The sequence below is a fragment of the Nuphar pumila genome, chromosome 13 (genome assembly GCF_984573655.1).
Source record: "Nuphar pumila chromosome 13, dmNupPumi1.hap1.1, whole genome shotgun sequence".
NCBI lineage: Eukaryota > Viridiplantae > Streptophyta > Magnoliopsida > Nymphaeales > Nymphaeaceae > Nuphar > Nuphar pumila.
The window spans coordinates 78,587,459-78,600,367 of NC_143261.1; the positions used below are offsets into that span (position 1 = coordinate 78,587,459).

At 39.7% G+C, this 12,909-nt stretch overlaps 1 protein-coding gene and 1 non-coding gene across 5 annotated transcripts in view; both read right to left on the minus strand.

Moving 5' to 3' along the window:
* Nucleotides 1-12,909, minus strand: part of LOC149818818 (U5 small nuclear ribonucleoprotein helicase) — a 264,200-nt gene that overhangs the window by 112,341 nt on the left and 138,950 nt on the right. The window lies entirely within an intron of this gene.
* Nucleotides 12,815-12,895, minus strand: LOC149818819 (small nucleolar RNA Z195/SNORD33/SNORD32 family). The gene has a single exon (XR_016427513.1). It is a non-coding gene; the product is annotated as a small nucleolar RNA Z195/SNORD33/SNORD32 family (small nucleolar RNA).

Genomic DNA, 12,909 nt, shown 5'->3' on the forward strand with positions numbered 1-12,909 from the left:
ATGTGAGGGAAAAGAAGGTGAAATTCCTCGAGCTGTGTCAGAGCAGCTTGAGTTTGGGCGAGTACATCGTCAAATTCCAGCGGTTGGAGCGCTAGTGTCCCAATCTGTTTGGGGATGACCACGAGTGGGCTGGGAAGTTTATTCATGAATTGAAGGAGGGGCTCAGACACCGGGTCCTGACCAGTATGCCCTCAACTTTTTCCGCAGCAGTTGCAACAGTCACCCTATTAAATGACGATTGGGAGCGAGTTAAGGGTGGACAGGATAGAAGGTCTGATGGGAATGGTAGAAACCACAAATGGCAACGTACTGACAGCAAAACACAAAAGCCTCCATTCAAGAAGCAAAATGATGATAGAGGAATTGAGTCGCAACAACCGCCAAATCAGATTTGTCCAAAGTGCAATTATGTCCATCCTGGACAACTGTGCCCTCGAGACATTGGAGGTTGTCTATATTGTGGTAAGATGGGGCATTATGCTCAAAATTGTTGCAAGGCAACAGATTGGCTGTGACGAACCGCAGTTGAAGGTCAGCAGTAACAATAACTACAAAAAGGAAGGGTCTGGTCACGTCTATGCCACCATGACCGAACAAATAGAGGATAGCGATTAGAGACTCTGATAGTCTTAGGTTAAGACTTTTTGTGATTCAGTGTGAATTTTGTTAGGCAAAAGTTATCAATAAAATCACGTATGAATTTTGTGTCCACCAGATTCTTATGATAGTGATGCTTATATTAGCATTTAGGTGAATGACACCTCACGCCTACAAATGATTAGTTTCGACTTATTAGGTGGATGGCATATCGCGCCTACAAATGATTAGATTTTCCTTATTAGGTGAATGATATATTACGCCTACATAGTTTCATTGCAAATGATCACATTATGATTGTCTGAGTAAGTATATCAAATATGTATAGCATGATTGATGAGTATCATGAATATCTAACTAAAATTACTTAAGAAGTATGTGTGTGTGTATTCACGCTGAATATAACCGAATGTGATTTGATGTAAGAATTGTGAATGCTTATGAAGATGATGCAATGATCTGAATGACTTAGAGATATATAAAATTGAATCATACGTGCATAACTCGAACTACGTAGGAGTTGCGTATGTGTGTGTCTGATGTGAGAGAGAGGGAGAGAGCGCAATGTTGGCTATTGGTTCCATTTCTGGCTTCTCTCTTGTCTCGCAGCCTTTTGGTAACGATGGTGGTGGCAATCTTTTCACCACTATCACGTTCGATGTTGGGTCCACGCTCATTCTCTCTCAGAGCCCATGTGAGTGTACTAACACCAGAAATTCAGGTGAAAGGAGAAAACCAACATCAGCCATGGGAGGTTTGGTAGTATCTTGTGAGGGTGCTGAGGCTGGAGGGGTGGATCTTGCGGAAGGAGTCAAGAGAGATTCGAAGGCTGCAGATTCTCTGCGTAATCTCAAGGTACGATTGCTTTTCTTTCAGTGGAAATTGGTTGGTAAGAAAACCAAAAGATGGGAATTGGAGATTGCTGCAGTATTTTGATCTATAATTGTGGACCCTGTCTAATAATGCATGTGATGGGCGGGTGGAAAGCTCGATTGTTGACTCTCTCTTTCACTGAGAGGTCGGGCACTTTATTTATAATCATAACCGAGTTTTACAATATATGGAATAACAGAGTTCGAGTTTTACAACGTTTACAATACCTTGTTTTAGAACATTCATGAATTATCGTTTTCCATAATTCTATCAAAAACGGTAACACCGGTTTATCAATTATAGTTTTTGATAATTCGATATTATCATATTATCAAATGGAGTGTTGGCTCATGAGCCTCCTGATTGAGCTGAATTTCTTGTAGCTGCATTTGAGTTATCTTGAACACCTTTATCGTTTTTGGTTTATGAGAAAGTCGTGTGAGCGTTACCCTTATCATGCCCCTGCGAGCTCAAAGATGTTGAGCTTGTCACTAATAAAAACAAACCTCAAAAACGGAAGATGTTTAGTGAGATTGTTAGCCAGCTGGTTAGAGGAGGTGATAAAGTGAACTTGAAGATGACCCTTTTGCATATGATCCTGAACAAAATGAAAATCAATTTCAACATGTTTGGTACGAGCATGAAAAACCAGATTCGCTGCGAGATGTAAGGCTCTAATATTATCACACCAAAAAATGGGTGGAGGAGCAAAGCCAAACTCAGTGAGAAGAGACTTGAGCCAAAGAAGATCAAGCGCAATACAAGCGAGATTCATACACTGAATGTCTTAGAGATATATAAACTTGAATCATACGTGCATAACTCGAACTACGTAGGAGTTGCGTATGTTGAGGTTTAGTTCCTTCATATTATGAAATGTGTATGATCACGTATGCATAGAACTCATACTTTGGTTACATATGCTTCGAGGTTCAATTTTCGACATTCATATTCCTTGTGGCAATGATATAATGTATAGGATATTATGTTTTTGTATGATGTGGTGCAAATGCCACGTGATATGAAATATTGAATGCATGTGATAAATGTTTAAGTTCAATAGTGAACTATGGTTCATGAAACCTTATTGGTGAAATGTGTGATTTTTATGATTAAAGGGTCATATAAAGTGATGTAATGCATATTGATAGTATACATGCTTGTGCCCATATTGGTGGCTACCGACCCCGAGAGCGGTCAATTGTATTGATGCATGTATCACTGAATGTGGTACTTGTTGAGGACCTGTCCCCAAAGGATTCTCTATGAGGGTATGTATGATCAAGATCAGGTAATCCGACTATAGCGGTAAATCTCTATGAGGAAGTACACTGTCCAAGAGCAAGTAGCCGCAAATACGGTAAATTCCTATGAGAAAGTGTATTATCCAAGACCAGGTAAACCATCTAGGGCAGAAATTCCTTGTGAGGTCGTACATTTTCTAGACCAGGTGATCCGGCGTGGATCTTATGAATTTTGATTACGTAAAAAGTTATGGTGAGTTATGATAATCTTCTAAGGTTAATTGAGATAGCTAGTTATGAATTTATAGAAAAATAAAGAAGACTGAGTCACGTTGTCCATCTGTGATCTGTCTAGCAAGTGTGTGACACTCGTAACTCCCCCAAAAGTCAGTCGCTTCACTGATCACCTGCGACTGCGAAAAAACATAGAAATAGGGTGTCAGAACTGAAATCCTGAGCACAGATACTTCTAATGAAACAAGTGAGTTAAAGATCACAGATACGATTTCATGCAATAGTTCAAAAGAGTACAATTATGACACTTACATAACTCAATTAAGCGTTCATGCAACATGAAACATTTATTAAGCATGAAAAAACATTAATCAAGAACAGGGATCACAATTTAAGTAAGCAAGACATTTAACATGCATTAGAAATTAAACATCAAACATCCATCAACACGTAACAATTAAGAGACCAGGTAAAATATGCATGTTCTAATGCATAGCAGGATTATGCATGATTTATGTGCAATACATGAACACTTTATTATTTTTCATTAAAGTTTTTCTTTCCATATGCATGCCATATTAAATGCATACAATTTAAGTTTCTCTTTTTAATTACTGTTGCCTTCGGATATACCAAACGGGTAAAATTTCCCGAGATCAAGTAGGATTCACAAGATAACTTAGCACACAAGTTGTATTTTATTACTGGGTTCCAAACTTAGCCCTCGATCGAATCACCTTCGGAACATTAGACCTACACATCTAATATCGGGACACCAGAGACCCTTTACGCCCACAAGTGTCATTTTCTTGGTATACCAAAACAACAGTTGTGTCGAACACACCACCCCAGGTAAAGTGACGGACTCTCCCTAAAACCTTGGCGGGGAGAAAGAACCTCAATATCGGGGTTCAGGGGTAAAAGTAAAGCACACGGAGTTTTTGTATCTTCGTGGTCCTCCAAAACCGAATCTCTAAGATTCTCATTCTTTTGATGGGAGATCCTAGAAAGTATATTACATTGTTCTTATTCATTATCTTTTTATTAAAAGTCAATTATTGAGTTTTGCAATTTAGCATGCAAAAACTCGCATCTACTTCTGCGAGAACCATCACGGGACTCCCGCCCGAAGAAACACATAGAATAGTGCAATATAGTGAAATCAAAATAAATGTGATTTTTGTGATGCATTTAAAATATATAAAGAAAGAGCAAACCAACGCTCGAGGCCCACCAGGCCCATGATGATTCGTTTCGATCATCGATGCATCGTATGCAAAAATCATAACAATATACAATTTATGTAATGATACCAACATGATTCCAAATGCACATTCATTCATACCAATTTAACAATGGGCATGAGCTACCACAGTCATATGCATGTGTTCACCATCCATGTGAAGTTGCGTTCATATAATCACTTCACACATGCATTCATTCATGATTCATAAGTACATGAGAACATTTATGCAGGATTATGCATGCTAAACACACATCGATTTCATGAACGCACATGCACTTGAAACTAATCCATAAATGCATGATAATTAAACATGTCCCATAAATGTAGGCACATGAAACTTTTCATTCATAAAATGTGTTAGCATCCACACACATGAACATAACCTGAATCTAAAAATTGAATTTCAGGGCTGCACACATTCATATCATGTATGCACCTGTACCAAAACAAACTTTGCAATAACATGTTAACAGACATGCATTCATATGCAATATGCTAAAATCAAACTAAAGCCTAAGAATAATTTCATTCATCAAATTAAGTCCACCGTACTTTAGCAAATAATCTGGAAAGTAATCACATGACTAGGCATGTTCTTTTTAAGTGTACACGAGCACGTGGAATCACTTGAAATAGTATATTGCTAATGTGTATCGTATCAATTCCGAGCATATGAAACCAAACTCTATTCTTTTATACACAACAAGACAGCTTTAGTTTAATTAACAAGTCTTTAAATAAAAAGCATAACTGAATACCCAAAAAAAATGAAGACCAAAACAGGCCCAGCCGACCAGGATCGACTGGGTCTGGTTTGGGAAGACCCTAGCCAGCCCGGGTTAGCCGAGCCAGCTCATGCACAGGCCCAGCCCGGGCCTGTGTGAGTGCTGTCAGGGCTGGAATCGCCAACCACAATAAAAAAAAACAAATAAATATATTTATTTCATATATATGTATTTTTTTTTACCTGAGACTGCTCAGCCGGTCCTGGCAGGCCTGACAATACATCATAGGTCTGACCAGACCTGGCCAGCCGAGCCAAACTCGGCTGGTCTGTCGGCCAGACCTTGAGGCCTATACTAGTCCACAAAAAAAATATAATCTAGAATTTTTTTTTACACCAACTATACCCGAATGATGCACGTTTCCATAAAGGAAACCTACTGTAAACATTCTCAGGCTTGTTCAAACATGTATGTACAGATTTTAAGACTCAAACATGCAGATTCGAACATGCTCACATTCACGTATGATCATAAACAAATCAAATCATGTGTGTGTTCAAAAGAATCTAACATGAACATTAAGCCTATTTGTGTATACTTATTCAACAATACATATATATTCAATGGTTTCAATAAGTACACCATTACACAAATATTTTCTGAAAAACACATGCATACAACATGATTTCAAATGCATACTTTCATGCTTTTACATAGCCATATCAAAACCCACCGTTGGAAATCGATAACAGGTAAAGGGCTCCTAAAAGAACCCCTCCCATCAAGAATAAAAATTCTGTTATACTAGTACAGAATTTCTATTTCATAAAAAGGGTAAAGTATACAAAAAAAAACACAGCCATGGAGGACGATCCATGGGTCATCCTCCATGGGATCTTTAAGAACACATACTCTACACGTTTTTTCCATGGATTTTCCAACCAAAATATTACATGGAATCGAACCGGCATTCGATTTCTCACTTGAAATCAATAGAGAAGACCCATACCTTTGATAAAAATCGAAAAATAGAGAAGAATGATGGTGGAACAAGGGTTGTTGGAGAAGAGGAACCCTCTCTCTCTCTCTCTCTCTCTCTCTCTCTCTCTCTCTCTCTCTCTCTCTCTGGAGGTTGTGTTGTCGTGTGTGCGTACGACTGTAGGCGATGTAGGACACGGGCTGCGGGGCATAAGCGGGATCCGTCGTGTGAACTGCAAACAAACCAACGTGATTATTAACACCCCGCAAGCATTGACGAAGTTGGGGTTTGAACTTGCAACGTCCCAACACAAGGTAACGTGCACTAACTGCTCTTGCCAGACAAGCGGAACCCTCGCTGGTTCCACCAGAAGAGAATCAGGTAGAGGCATCGCCCCTGCCTGGCGGCCGAAAAAGAGAGGTGGTAGGAGGGCGAGCCCCTGCCTGCCAAGAACAAAGAGGCGACAGGGGCACCACCCCTGCCTGCCGGAATCAGAGGTGGCAAGAGGCAAGCTCCTGCCTACCGAAAACAGAGAAGCGCCAGGGCATCACCCCTGTCTGCTGGAATCAGAGGCGGCAGGGGACGAACCCCTGCCTGCCGGCAACAGAAAGGGAAAGAGGGGTGAATGAGAGAGAGAGGGAGAAGGCACGGCAGGGGGCCGTCGGCCTCTTGTCGACCTTCCGGCAACCAGAGAGAGGGGGAAGGCGCAACAGGGGGCTGCCGACCTCCTGTCGGCCTTCCGGCAAACAAAGGGAGACGGAGGGCACGACAAGGTTGTCGGCCCTCCGACAATAAGCAGAGGAAGAAGGAGGATGTGGCAGGGACCATTGGCCTCCTGCCGACCCAAACGAAGAGGGGAAAGGCTCGGCAGGGAACGTCGGCCTCCTGTCGACCTTCCGGCATACCCAAGGCAAGAGGGAAGGGCGCAGCAGGGGGGTCGTCGGCTCCCTATCGGCCTTCCGGCGTACAACGAGAGAGAAGGGGGCCATGGCAGGGGATTGTCGGTCCTCTGGCGACACAGAGAGAAAAGGAGGGTGCGGCAGGGGGGGCTATCGGCCTCTTGTCGACCCTCTGACAGATAGAGGAAAGATGGAAGAAGACGAAGAAACAAAAGAAGAATAGAAGAAGAGAGGGTAAGGGGGTTACCTGAGAGTCGGCGAGCATCATCATCGGGTTCCCTTGAGAGGCGTCGGACGCGAGGTCGTCGGTGCCGGGGTGATGTCGCACGCCGGGAGCGAGAGAGAGAGGAGGAGGAAGGCGCAGGCAATGGAAGCCCTCCCTCCCCTCGACGTGCCTTTAACGGGGATCGGGGAGGAGCCCAACAGGAAAACCCCGAAGAGTTTCCTGTTTCGTCGCCTGGAGAGTGAAACGCAGAGGTAGGGGGAAGTGCGACGCAGGGGGGAGAAGAGGGTTTAAAAGAAATCCTCATCCCCGATAACCCTAGTGGGTCCGGGTCAGACCCGAGTCCGACCCGACTCCGAATTTTTTTCGAAAACGAGGGTTTTACAAGTAAAGTCATCAATAAAGATACATAATATGCAAACTCACCCTTAGATACAACAGGTGTTGGGCCCCAAACATCCGAATGTATTAACTCAAGCGATCATGTAGAGACAAAGGTTCTTTCTTAAAATGGTAATTTCTTCATTTTGCTAAAAATACAATCTTCACATGTAAAATTTTCAGAATCACAAAAGTTTTTCATCTTTGAAAAATACTGAATTTTGGATACATTAGGATGGCCAAGCCTTTTATGCCATAAATCCAAATCTAGTTTCTAAACATTATAACAAAAGGTATTCTTGGGTATTTTCAAAAAAATTATGTAGTATAAACGTCCTTTACTATGACCTGCCCCAATCAGCTTCTCTGACTGGCGATCCTGCACTCGACAACCAACAGAGAAGGAAACATTGCACCCATGGTGATAATTGAGAAACAGACAAAAGATTTAAATTTATTTAAGAATATATCTAATTTTTGGAATAGAAAACCTTTTGGAATTTTGAAAAATATTTTCAAAATTTTCTATTCTTTTCATTTGGCCTTTAGTAGTGTGCTATGTCACATGGGTGCGGGTGCAGGGATTCGGCACTTCCAAAAAACCCGGGTGCGGGGGTGCGGCAGGGGCAAAAATGTAAAATATATATAAGGGGGTCTGGGGGTTCCCCCGACGCGGGTTTTTTCAAATTTCATTTTATATATAGCTGCACGATAGCACACCCATCTCGTCATGAGAAGAGTTTGTCAGGAGAACAGTGAATGCTAATAGCCAGCAAGGCTACCACCATCATATTATCATGTATTATGGAGAGAGAAAATCCTTTACGAAAAAGAAGGATTAGCAAGGCTACCACCATCATTATCATTTATTATGGAGAGAGAGCAAGGCTACCACCATCATTATCATTTATTATGGAGAGAGAAAATCCTTTACGAAAAAGAAGGATTTTGAAAAGGCAGAAGCAGCAGCAGCGGTCAGCAGAAATTTTTTTTTAAAGAATTCTGCAGCCCATTTCATAGGGCAAATTTTAAAAAAAAAAAATCCAAAAAAAAAATGGACCTAAATGATCCTAGGTGCGGTCAACGCACCCAGGATCAGGTTGACCACACCCGGTGCCGCACCTGCACCCGCTCCTGCGTCGAGTCGCGTCGACGCGGGTGCGGCACCCTGCTAGCTGAATCCCTGTGACATAGGTAGTGTGGTGGTTTGTAAGTATGAACATAATTTCTCAGCCTAGATACGGCTGAAACCGAGTCATCATCACTCTTAAAAGTCTTTTTTTTTAAGCCTATTTTCCTTTATACTTAGCTCTTCAATCGTGTCTTCAATAGAGGAAACTTTTCCTTTATAGAGGATAGTCGATTTTGTGGACTCAAACTCCGGTCTTAAGTTATTCACGAATTGATAAAAGTGCTTTGAATCTATTTGTTTTTGGCAGAGTTCTATATCTTCGGAACAATGCCATCTAGGCTCAAGAAGAGTCAACTCATTGTAAAAATCGAATAATTAACAAAAGTATTCTCTAATACTTCTTCCTCCATGGGTCATAGTACTAATTTTGTCTTGTAAATTACACACGCGTGCAATATCTTTAAGAAAATACATTCTCTTAAGATAATCCTATGCCTTATTTGCATGTTCGAATTTAGCAAGACTAGAGCACTTCTTAATGTCAACACTACTAATAAGCCAAGACAGAATCTTGAAATGCCTCATTCTTCATTTCTTTCATTTTTTGTCATAGGTAGTCATTGCGTTATTTTTTTCAAAGTACTTCTTTCTCACATTCTATTTTAGTAAGGATTAGTTTGGGTTTCGGATCGGTCCCAACCACTAGTCCCCACAACCCTTTTCTCCATATGAGGTGCTTTATAATTAACGCCCATGTTACATAATTTGATTCATTGAGTTTGATGGGTTTTATGGTGACATTTTCATTGTCATCCATTTTTAAAGGGCTAAAGAATATAGAACGAGAAAAAAAGAATAAAGAAGAGGAAGGAGGAGGAAAGCAAGGTGAAAATCACGAGTACTTCACCACCGATAAAGAGCATGAACATTGTGCCACCAATGTTTTACTTTAAACACAAGCACGATCTCACAAGCACTAGAATAGGAATTGCAAAAGAGCTTCAACTCTTTTAAATTGAGTAGCAAGCTTCCCAATGCACCGAAAACAAATTCAACTTGATCACCAAGCTCTGATACCATGTAAAGAAATGAGAACCTCCAGCAATGTTCTCCAAATCACGAAAATAGATGCACAAAAGAGCCACAATAAGATCCACCAAAAACACCACAAAGAATCACAAAATAGGCTCACATACAAAACCCACTCAATGGGCACACAAGGAACACTCACAAATATAAAAATATTACTTTATTCAAAAGGAATCCATGCAAGAAGCATTGCTTTTGAGAGGGGATTTCACCCCTATTTATATACAATGTAGAGTTTCCAAAGAGATGTTGGAGTAGGCCCAACGGCTCTAAATAGAGTCGTTGGACCTCTACTCCAATGACTCCTTTTGACAAGTCAACCTTGTGTTGACTACTCCAACTAGAACTAAAAAAATAAAATAAAAGAAACTAAAAACCTAACCTAGTTACATATATATATCATATATATAGATACATATATGTATACATATGTATATATGTACATAATACATATACATGCATATATATACAATATATGTATATATATTTTAACACTTTTTACATAAATAAGGCTTTAGTAGAGTCCTATTCACCTATTTTATAAGCTATGACAACAGAAAGTAGAAATTTCTGCTTTAATTTATTGTGATTAATGAAGACATGAAAGAAGATAAGTATTATTCTGGAAGAGCACACATTATTCAACATTTGTGCTTATTGCAATTAGTGAAACTAATTAATGAAATGCATTATGAAACTCCTTTGTTTAATGATTACTATTGTGGTCATATTTTATTAATTTTTATAGTTATTCTAAATTTTATTTTATTTTTGAATTATGTGATTGTTATAATTTGTTTACTCAAAATTTTTTTCTTATGTTTGTTCTCAAATGTGACTAATAATAAAACTTTTGTTTTGTTAGTTGTTAGTTTAATTACAATAATGTTTCCCATGTTATAGTAGTACATGTGTATGTTTAAATTGTTCATAATGCTTAAATTTGATTTCTTTTTTTTAGTTCATTCTCTAAGATTCGAAACGAGGAGATACGTAAGAACGTAGGCGAAGGCCTAATGATGAGAGAGAATCGTTTACGGTGGTTTGGTCATATTTGGCGAAGGCCTAATGATGCTCCAGTTAGAAGGATGGAGAAATGGGAAAATATATTAGTTAAAAGAGGTTGGGGTAGGCCTAAGAAGACTTGGATGGAGATGATAGGAAAGGATATGAATGCTTTGAACCTCACCAAGGACATGGCATTGGATAGAAATGATTGGAGAAGGATTCATGTGGAAGACCCAGAATGATTTTCTTTTTTGGTTCATATCACCGACCCCAATTGTTTTGGATGAACGCGTAGTTGTTGTATTCTCTGAGTTTTTGAAAAAAATCTTGATTTTTGTATATTTTTTATGCTTTTGTGAATTTTAAAATGATTTTTTTGTATGATATGATACACTCATGTTGTCAGCCCTTCCGATATAGCTCCCGATATGATTATTACAACATTGGTTACAATTAGTGTGGCATCATTATTGGTTGTGACTACTTGTTGCCATTTATTCCAATTAGATGTAAGAATGTACTTCCATCTAGGAGTTGCATGAAGTCTATGTGGAACATCCTCCAAGTTATGTGCAAGTGTCGTATGACGAAGATTATTTTGTGCTTGCTTTCAAAATCTTTTCACAATCTTTCACAAATCACCAACTTACTATTATATAACTCTAGCTTTCTAGATTTCTTCGTGAATCCTATTCCCCTTGAATCATATTTTCATTTCATAAATTGTGGTTTGATATTCCCCCCCCCCCCATAATGACATCCTCTTTTCATCGCTTCATCCTTTTCATCTCTCTCCCTTGTTCTCAATGACTCATAAAATGGCACTCGGTTCATATCTGTAAGTTCAATCATTTACGAGGTTCAAAGAAAGGGCAACCAGAACTTCATCCTAAAAATATCTGAGGCAACGGCAAGGGATTCTAACCTGCTATTTCTTCTTATTGCAGGAAATTCTAGCAATTTTATCCTAGACTAAAAACTTATGATGCAGAGTTAACACCCAGATTTGGCATACCTGTCCATACTCCATTTTTTCAACACTTCTGTAAAACGTAGTTGAGATTCAATTCCCAGACAATAGAAGTAGGGATGGCAGTGGACCGGGGCAGGGACGGGGGACAAGGTCTCCACCCCCGCCCCGTTTCAAAAATTTAACCTTCATCCCCGGTCCAACCCCGTGGCGGGGGAGACTTTGGACCTCCACCCCCACCCCGTCTCAAAATAATAATCCCCGTCCCCACCCCCACCCCGCCCCCACCCCGTCCTGTCCCCGCCACGCCACGCCCTGCCCCATCCCCGTCCCCGTCCCCGTCCCCATCCCCGTCCCCGTCCCCGTCCCCGTCCCCGTCCCCGTCTCCGTCTCCGTCCACATGAAGATTGCATTTTCCTTGCCATTTTTAATAAAAAAATATGCAATGTCCAAAAATATTTGCTTCTTTGTTTGATCAAGTCCATCATAACTTGTTTTTAAACTCCGATGAATATCTTTATGTTGATTCTTTAAGGTCTTCAAGATGCTTTCACATTCCTCTATATTGTTCTTATCAAAAAAAAGTGAGCCTAATACTTCAAGTGTTAATGGTAGCCCATCGGTACTCTGCACAACTTTCTCAGATAATTTTTTCAAAAAAATTGAGTTTATTTTTAATCAAACGCTACAATATTTGCTAATTTAGAGTAGAAAACAAATTTTAAATAATGTGATCATGACTTTATGAAAGCTTTTTAAGATTTTCAGTGAAAAACAACCCACAAAATACCAGAATTTCATTACTTGAAAATCTGTATATTTATGTCAAGAAAAAGATTATCTAACAAACTATGCTGACTTGGTTGAAGCAATTAACGGGAAAAGCAAAACAGTAGTAGTTCCACCATAATCTGAACCTAGAACAGATAATAATCAGATCCAAAAAAAAAAAGAAATTTTATGTGCAACCTCAGCCAAAAGATGGTGAATGGTTAATGAATAATCATTGTCACGCTCAATAACAAAACTCGATATCATTGATTACACCAACATAAAAAATCAGACAAGAAAACTTTAGGTCGCAGTTGGTTGCACACATTTATCGTACCAACAAATAGAAATCTTGATCCAATGCAATTTTAAAGAAAATGGGCGCACCCAAAATAGACCCTTCAAAATCCCACAGAAGCAACAAAAACAAATTAACGCAGAGAGAGAGATCAGATGGTAGTGCATGTTATAGATTCATCACTCTGTTACAAATTTGATTGGGTTTAACCATCATCACGTCTCCCCAATTCAGTACCCC